This window comes from Sander lucioperca, chromosome 5, assembly GCF_008315115.2.
Source record: "Sander lucioperca isolate FBNREF2018 chromosome 5, SLUC_FBN_1.2, whole genome shotgun sequence".
NCBI classification, from domain to species: domain Eukaryota; kingdom Metazoa; phylum Chordata; class Actinopteri; order Perciformes; family Percidae; genus Sander; species Sander lucioperca.
In genome coordinates, this window is record NC_050177.1 from 35,073,002 (window position 1) to 35,083,036 (window position 10,035).

Sequence of the window (10,035 nt, forward strand, 5' to 3'; positions counted from 1 at the left end):
GTCGGGAAATGTCATGGTCGGAAAGATATAACGTTATTTGCTCTATGAAAGACATCGACAAAGACTAAAACTAAGGACATTTACTCGATAATTTTATTTTATTTTAGTTAGTTTTGCAAACAGACATTACAGTTTTAGTTTAGTTATCGTTTTTTTGTAATGCCTCGTTTTTATTTTTATTTCAGTTAACGACAATGTTTTTTCCCACCTAGTTTTTGTTATTTTGTTCGTTTTCGTTAACGATTATAACCTTGGTCTGACTACTTGGTTTCTTCTTAAAGGAACCATGAATATCTTGCTGCTGTCAGTGACTTTTCCTTTTCATATCTTTATTCAATAAAAGTCTCCCTAAAAATAAATAGAGAACATTAAGTCACAAACTTACCTATTAACATTAAACAAAGCTACAATTCATAGCTCTGGTGTGATTAAAGGCACAATCATGTGAATACTGTGACAACTGTACTTTCCTACCAATCATTTACTTACAAAGCTGTCAGCTGTGTTTTCAAAGCATGCATGACATGGACATAATGCTGGAGAGCATTCCTGCCGTATAACAGGTCAGGTGCTACTCTTAGTGTCACTTAGAGCCATGGCAACAGAAACATATTATGACACTTATATCAACTATATACTGTAACAAACACCAGCTTCACTTAGAGACTCTAGAAAGCAATTATCCCTACAGCAGATCATATATATGTAACCTAACAATAATTGTGCCAGAGGCAGAAGTGAGACTAAATGTGTGGATAGTGTGGACTTGCTGAAAGGGCAGCAGTTGAGGAAACACCATTGAGTCATTAAAATTAAAAGGGTTCACACCCTTTTGACCATGAATGTGCTCAGCAGAGTTTATAGCAATTTCACCCAGAGTCAGCCATTTTCTCATCTAGTACTATCACGTAAAGACCAGGCATTTAATTAAAGTTGATCATGTGAAGAGAAATAGGTTAGCTGGTAGCATAGATGTATTTTGAAAATGGGATACTGGACCTTAAGATGGCGCCCATTTATTCCCATTAAAGTTGCTCACCTAGCTTGTGCAGCTTTCTCCAAATATGCATTATTGTCTTTTTCCCTGGTTCGGCCTTTTCGTCCCATGGAGTATTAAGATTAAAAAGACGTCTCACACACACACAAGTTTTCTATTCTCTAGTAGTGAATCTTCATGGTTTAACAAGTCACATTACAAAGAGTCAAGAGTCTTACATACATCTCTTCTTTTTTTTTAATGGCAGCCTATAAAAAAAAAAAAAGTTCTTTGGCAACAGGGGATTTTAGTAGCAAGGCTCCAGTGTATCCGACTGTTTTAAAAAAATTACTTGGTTGGGAATGGAGCAGCACTGTAATTGGTCAGAATGTCACCAAAACTATTAAGAGATATTAGCCTTAGCATTAGCCATTGGAATTTAGAAGTCCCAAAATGTTGTGGTAACAGTAACATTGTGCTTAAAAATGTATCATGTTAGCAGAAACCTTTGCTTTGGCACAACTCTGACACTAGCCTCCTAATAGTAGGCATGCATAGAACAGGTGTTCTGGCATGCATAGAACGTGTGGTGTCAAGACATGGAGGAGTCAAATCTCAGCAGTAAATATTTGGATTTGTAGACAACAGTAGAAAACATTTGAAATTTTGAAATTCAATCCGAAGAAATGTGCTCTTTCATCCTTCGATAAATAATGTCAGTATAATGTGAAATAGTACTTCTCTCATGGGAGTTTATCTTATAATAAAAGGTAAAGACAGAGGTTAAATTAAATAAAAATAACTAAATAAATGACTTGCTCTCTGCTCATCTCCAGTTTATCCATGTTGCAATCCCCATCAAGCTCTAGAAACGTTTAAGTCTTCTAAATCTTTCTGAAGGGCAGAAAGGCAAAGTGACAGATCCCTGAGGGGCTGCTGCTTGCCTCTGTCTGTGTCTGACAAGGTCAGAGCAGTGATTCCTCAAGCAGACAGGGCGAGTCTCAGCTCGAAGCACCACCCCAACTGTGATACTGTCAAAGACTTATATTATCAATATTAAACAATACTAATGGCCTCTCACTACTACACTAAAATTATAAAGCGAGTTAAAAACACATTAATATGTAGTAATACGAGTTATATCCACACGTGACCGTGACCCAGTTTCATGAGTGAAAGTCGTGTGTTTTTTTGACCCATCCACCACCCCAACATGCCTCCCTCCTTACACAAAATATGGCGCTTTATACTTTGTCACTTTTTATACATAATTGTTATTGTTATGGCACATAATTACTACAGCCACAAAAGGTCACCACCTAACAAGTAATGTAATTATGGGTTGTTATGAACTGGTACTCAGTAATAGACCTATACGGTCACTTTTGGGTGAGGACGGGCTGCATTTGGTACAGACATTCATGGTCCCAAGATGATGTATCCTAATGATATTGTCGATCTGACTGACATCTGGCGCAATCAGCAGGTCATAATTTCAGCATTTCCAATTATTTGATGTTGGAGCAAATACCTCCAAAATAAGTGACATTCCCATCAGCCTCAGCTGCATAATAAGAACATGACCATGGTACACATATCTGCTAAAGCATGTTAACATTATCATTGTGAGCATATTAGCATGCTAATATTAGCATTCAAAGCACTGCCTCACAGAGCCACTATCATGGCTGTAGACGCTTGGCTTGTTATAGCTAAACATAACTATAATTGTTGCGTGTTTCTCAGTGTAGTAGTATCTGCAACTTCATGTACGGCAATGCGTCTGTCTTGAAAGAGATTCTGAGTGCAAGTTGCTTTGTTAAATAAAGGTTAAAATCTAGTAAATAGAGATATTGACATACACCCACATCACCACAACCTGTCTCTCAACTCTCATTTTCTTGCCAAGTAATTCCCTACTGGACATTCAGGAACACACCAGATCTGTTTAACACTGCAAGGCCTACATACTGTACAGTGTAAGTGTCATTGTGAGCAGGCAACGTTTTCAAATGGTACAGTAATACCATTACACAGGAAACGAGATGAATGAGGACAGCAACATCAACATAAATATTCCCAAAGAAGTCCCATTCACCTTGTCTCACTTCATCATCAACGGAAATGTTCAGTTTAATGTGAATTAGAGCTCACTTAACAACGCCTCAGCTAATGTCATGTCAACCTGCAGTGATGAACACAGCAGCTAGGTGAATGAATTTGTCCACCTATAATTAGCGATAGCACGGCAGCACCCCATAACAGCCTGACTCATGAAATATATGGCTACTACCACAGGCCGTAAGGGAGATAAAATGCGTGCCCGGACTGGTGGCTTTTCCCAGAAATGTATTTGCTACAAGAGGGGGAGATACTGTGGTGTTGAGTGACAGACAGAGGGTTGCATTAAACAGCTTACGTTGCTATGGTCGCAGGATTCCACCCGTAGAGACGGACTATTGGATATTGTATGGACTATTTTCTTTAGCGGAAGCAATACAATCGTTTTTAAATCAATAAGCTCCTTTTTAAATCAATAAGCTCCTTTTTAAATCAATAAACTCCTTTTTGACAGTAAATTGTATTATGAAAATTGATGAAATTTTAAAATAGACAAAATGTTCCAAATTCATGTTTTAAAGGAACATTTAAATACGTTGAAACTAATCATTTTGCAGTCACAACATTTGACTTTGCAGATACTTTGAAAACATTTCCTCATCATGGTAATTCATGTATTTCAGATGTCCTTGCATTGCTCTCCAAATGTATTTGCTGTTTCAAAATAGTAGTGTATAAACATAATTTCTAGGAGATTGGGTTGCTAAATTGTTATCCCAACTAATAGGAATGATGGCCATAAGGATACTGATTTTTCTTTTCTTATTAAGTTTAGGCTTTTTTAAGCATGTAGTATCAAAAATGTGTGTCCATTGTATGTTGAAAAGTACAAATATTCAGTTAGGTCTTTCCTTGATATTCCTCTGTAATTTCTTACGATCACATCAGTGCAGAAAGAACATTTGGTTCACAATAGTTTTAAGATTTTGAATGTTACAAAGAACAACTAGCTTCTAACAGATCTTTGTCGACAACAAATGCATGAAAATTCAACATCAGAAAAGTTATGTAAATTTGCGCACACACACACATACAAGAAATGTATACAGTTGCCAGATATGAAGAATGTGGTGGTAAAGTTCCCATCACTGTTTTATGTTACACTGAAAGGAATTCATCGAGGTCTACCACTCCATAGGGTCTCCATGTCAGCTGAATGTGGAAACGCACGTGTCATGGCTGAGCCAGTGTAATCCTTCTTTACTATGATGGTAATTGTCCTTTAGTGGAGCATGATGGTAGAGCAACACTCTGAGGACTGTCAGGCTTTGACAGGGTGAGTACTCTCTGCTTTGTTCTTCTCTGCTCCGACTCATCTCTGTTGTTTTTGTTTCTCTCTCAGAGGCTTCCACCTGTTCTTGACCTCTCACTGTCTGCCTCCAGTCTGTTGACCTTTGACCCCGGCCAATCAGAAACAGTCAGGAACCTCTTGACCACCTCTTGACCCGTGGAGAGTAAGACGAGCGGTTTGTTGTTGTTGTGTGTGCGTGTGTGCGTGCTGCAGGCATTAAAAAAACTCCTCCCACAGGACAGCATAAGCCGGTCAGAGGGTGCTCGCTAAATTAAAAATACACTGAGCTTGGTTTTCAGTTCAAATAAAATACAGATTCCTCAGCTGATTCTGGGTTTCCCCAGCAGTGGCAGAGTTGACCACTCCATCAACTAGATGGATTGGAAAGGAGAGTTTGTACAGACATTCATGGTTCTCAGACAATGTATCCTAATAACTTCCCTGACTTATTTATCGAGGGCCATCATCAGGTCAAAATTATAAGTTGTCTGTATCTGTATGTTAGCACACTGCTACAATATAAAAAAAAAACACTTCAAACATTTGTTAAAAATATAGTAAGTATAGTCAGGTATTTAAAGGTATCAGAAAGTCGGGTTTCAAGCATTACAGATAAGTGGTTCTTCAGTTGATTGTGTTGAATTTTTACTTTTTTATCATTCCTTTAGGGCAAACACAGAAACTTTTTGTCACAGATTGCATATGTCTGAATTGTGAGTGGTTTAAGACAGATTTTATCTTCTCAGAAAGCTTCATTTAAAAAATGTTAGGAGTGTTAAGAGGTAAAACTAACCAGGTGCAGAGTTGAAACTTTTGTCATAAATCCAAGTATTGGACAAAAGGATGGAAAAGTCAGAGGGTCACCAAAGTCAACAGAATTCATCCTAGCAATATCCATACAGATTCACAATAATCCATCCAATAATTGTTAAGATATGGTGGACCCACCAACCAAAAGACAGACATCAATGCCATCCAGCCATGGTGCCAGCAAGTCAACCGCATGTTTTGTATACTGTCAAAACTTATATGGACACAAATGTAGCCAAAAATAAAATTAACTTTACTAACACAAAGGCTATGCATAGTGACAGACTCTGTTATACTGTATGTCTTTGTATTGATGCATAACATAGTTATGCGGACGACACACAAATTTACATAACCTTATCGCCAGAGGACTATAGTCCAATACAAAAACTGACTTAGTGCATTGAACAAATTAACGACTGGAAGTGCCAGAACTTTCTTTAATTAAATGAAGAAAAAACTGAGGTGGTTGTTTTTGGAGCAAAAGAGGAACAATTAAAAGGCAGTGCTCAGCTTCAAACGACAATGTTAAAAACTACAGACAAAGCCAGAAATCTTGGTGTAGTCATGGACTCAGACCTGAATTTTAACAGCCACATTAAGACAATTACAAAGTCAGCCTATTACCACCTTAAAAATATATCAAGGGTTAAAGGACATGTCTCAGCAGGACTTGGAAAAACTTGTCCATGCTTTTATCTTCAGTAGACTAGACTACTGTAACAGAGTCTTTACAGGTCTCCCTAAAAAATCAATCAGACAGCTGCAGCTGATTCAGAACGCTGCTGCTCGAGTCCTCACTAAGACCAAGAAAGTGGATCACATCACTCCAGTACTGAAGTCTCTACACTGGCTTCCAGTGCCTCAAAGAATTGATTTCAAAATACTTTAGCTGGTTTATAAATCACTAAACGGTTTAGAGCCTACTACACTATGAACCACCCAGACCTCCCATGTTGTCTGGGACAGGTCTACTTGCTGTCCCCAGAGTCAGAACTAAACAGGGGGAAGCAGCGTGTAGTTTCTATGCTCCACATATCTGGACCAAACTCCCAGAAAACTGCAGGTCCGCCGCAACTCTCAGTTCTTTTAAATCAAGGCTGAAGACCTTTCTTTTTGATGTTGCCTTTCTTTAAATAATTGTTCATTTCTTATACTGAAGTTGCATTGTTGAAACTGTATGAAAATCTATATAAGCATATAAAGAGAATTAAAAAGTAGGACCGGTGGGAACGGCCCGTTCTGGGAACGGCAAGGATTGCAGGTGGATAATGTATATAGAGCAACAGCTTATACATTGTCCCATAATAGCAGCCTAAAATCTTGTCGTTTTATCTGCTTTTATATTTTTAATCGTTTTTAACTGCTCGTTAATGTTTATGTAAAGCACTTTGAATTGCCCTGTTGTTGAAATGTGCTATACAAATAAAGCTGCCTTGACTTGCGCGTGCACGTGCACGTGTTATATACAGTTGAGTGGCAGTTGACAAGCTATGACTCCAGACTAATTTACCAGAGTGATGCTATCACATCACACTCAGCTCTTCTCCGTCAAACACCTGGTGATCTAACACAATAGGCCTGTGTAATGTGTAACAACAGAGTGTAAACTGTAATTTCCCTTTAGGGGATTAATAAAGGATGTCTTCTTCTTCCTCTTCTTCTTCTTCTTCTTCTTCTTCAGTGCACAGACCACATGTATGATATTGGCCTACAGATGTGAGGATTCACAAATACAGTAAAGTCCATTTAATATTTTTCTGCTAGCTTGGGTCATTTATAGAAAATCTGAGCCTTGTTCTTCTAAACCATAACACCGAGCTGCAGTAGTAGTAGTAAAATCCACCAGACAGACTGAACTGCATCTTCAATAAAACATCTGATATGACTGCTGCAGAGTCACTCCTGCCCCCTGGTGGCTATCTCAGGCACAGACACAGTTGTGTTCAGTCCAACTCGAGCTCAGTGAATGCTGTTGTCCAAATCGGATCCTTGTTCCTCTGCAACCTGAGGCCCATCTAAGGGGCCTAACTAGCTAAACACAGCCCAGTTTCAGCTTCAACAATGGCCAGCAGTAACACAAGGCTCACCGATGACTTCCATTTTGATCAAACTGCCCTTCAAATGAGTGAACCTTTTTTTTAGGTCAGTTCATTTTATCCAATACTGTGCTCTTTGTGGGTGCTTTAGTGACATTCACTTCCTGGCCAGGACAGGATAGGATTGTTTATCTACAGCGAATGACCTCCTCGTCCAAACTTCCACTCATCATCAGACAGCACTCAGTCAGTCTGCACACTGCCGGGATGATAACGTGCTGCCCACAGCTATTCATGACAAAATGATATTCCGCAGGACACCTGCCAAAACACTCTCTCTGATATTTTCAAATGAAAGTTGATGATTCTAATTAAACCTAACATACATGACTTTTAAACTTAAGCCAGCATCCCCAATTAACGTCTATATTAAAGGGATACTCAGCCTGAATATTTCTATTTCATGCTGCTTTATACATTTTATTTCACTACATTTTAGTGGCTAATATTTTACGTTTTACTTCACAGCTGTAGTTTCCAGTTACTTTACAGATTAAACATTATCATACAAAACATATGCATAATATATTATATAAAATGTCCTAAGTTAAAATGAGAAAGGCTATATATATATATATATATATATATATATATACTACCGGTCAAAAATTTGGGGTCACTTAGAAATTTCCATTCCACTCCATTATTGACAGAATACCAGCTGAGATCAGTTGCATTGTTTTTTTAACCAGGAGAGCCGTTTTCAGATTACATTATGTGTTTACATAATTGCAAAAGGGTTCTCAAATTTTTTTTGTCAGTTAGCCTTTTAAAATGATATCAGATTAGTAAGCAGCATGTGCCTTTGGAACATTGGATGAATGGTTGATAATGGGCAATGTAGATATTGCATTAAAGATCAGCCACTTCTTTCTACTACAGTCGAAAACCATTTTGCAATTATGTAAACACATAATGTAATCTGAAAACTGCTGCCCTGATTAAAAAAAACAATGCAACTGATCTCAGCTGGTATTCTATCTGTAATGGAGTGGAATGGAAATTTCTAAGTGACCCCAAACTATATATATATATATATATATATATATATATATATATATACATGCAAAAATACATGCATCTGGCAGATTTTCCTGTGGCACCGGAGCAATCCCAGAAGTGGAATGTCAAGGATATAGACTAGACTAACCCTAATCCAGGTCATCAGTTAGTGGTCTTTGTCGTTCCTAACACCATTCCTGAACTCAAGTCCCAGGGCCATCCTCCATTGAGGATAAATCTCCATGGGAGAATTAGAGGCCATATATGGTGCCTTCCTCCTTTTGTTCCTTCCTTTTTCATGCTAATCGAATGTGTCTCTAGCTTTTAACAAGCTACCGCAAAAACCGGTGGGTACCTAACGCTAGCTTTTGGGCACTTGGTACCGGTAAATCACTATTTTATACCAGGCTCAAAATAGCACCACACTTAAACGGTAGCATAATGAGCACATGCAAACCGAAGCATTGAGAACTTTGTAAGTGTACAAACAGTTTATTAAAAAGATTATAAAGACAGTAGCGTTGGTGTTTACATTCGGGCGCCATCTTAGAAAACCATGATGTCCAATGTTTTCCCTCAATAGCCATTCTCACATGCATCAGCAAACATATATATTTGAGCAGATGTCATGGTTCCCAAGTTTGTTCTTTGCATAAGTCTTACAGCTTATGCAGATCCTGAATCCAGGCAGCATAAATAGCCTCTAATTCTCCCACAGAGAGGGGACCACACTGAAAGATGGCACAGGGACTTTCAGTCAAGGATGGCAAGGGACAGGGGACTTCCTGTTCCTGACCTCAAGTCCCTGTGAAATCCTCAAGTGGGGTCCTGTCTCAGTGGGAGAACTGCAGGCTGTGCATATTGTCTCCCTCCCTTTGTTCCTGTCTTTTTCCACCTGAACCAAGATCTGTGCGTACTTCAAGTCCAGTGTGTCCAGCATCGGCAAGCTGATGTAGTTGAGCAGATGTCACAGTTCCAAAGTTTGTTCTTCAAATTTGTCTTGAAGTCTTCCAGCTTATGCATATCCTGAATCCAAATAATCTATTCCTGTATGCTGTCTGGTACCATATCACAGCGACACATTATGTACATTCTGCTCCACCTACAGCTCAGCTGTCATGCCACAGGCCTCTTACATGGCTGTCTAAAGGTCCAACACAGAGCCAGGTCATCAGTTACCAGTCCTTGCCTTTCCTGACCTCAAGTCCAAGGTACGTTCTCTAGTTGGGTCCCATCTCTGTGGGAGAATTAGAGGCTATATATGTGCTGTCTCCCCCCTGTTATTCCTTCCTTTTCCCACCAGAAAGATGATATATATATATATATATATATATATATATATATATATATATATATATATATATAATGATGATGACATCACACAATTGAGATTGAGCACTTTAGTTTTGGGATTTGGGAGAGAGTTGTTCACGTTTACTAAACCTAGAATGTCTTAGACGATATGAATAACGTATGAATTTTGAAAATGTGCATATTACACTTTAAGATGTGAAGTCTGTTGCTTTTGTTGAAGCATGAGACTTGATTTGTTGGCACAATTTAAAAAAATGTTTTACTTAAATGCTGTTAATTTAGGTTTCTTAGGCGTTTTCACAGTGTAATGAAACCTTTTCCATCCTTTTTCTCATTCTGGTTTAACCCAGTTCATCATGGCATCTTTTACCCACTTGAGGGAGCTGTTGACTAGATACTGTTTGGCCTCTAAGTTTTTGTCT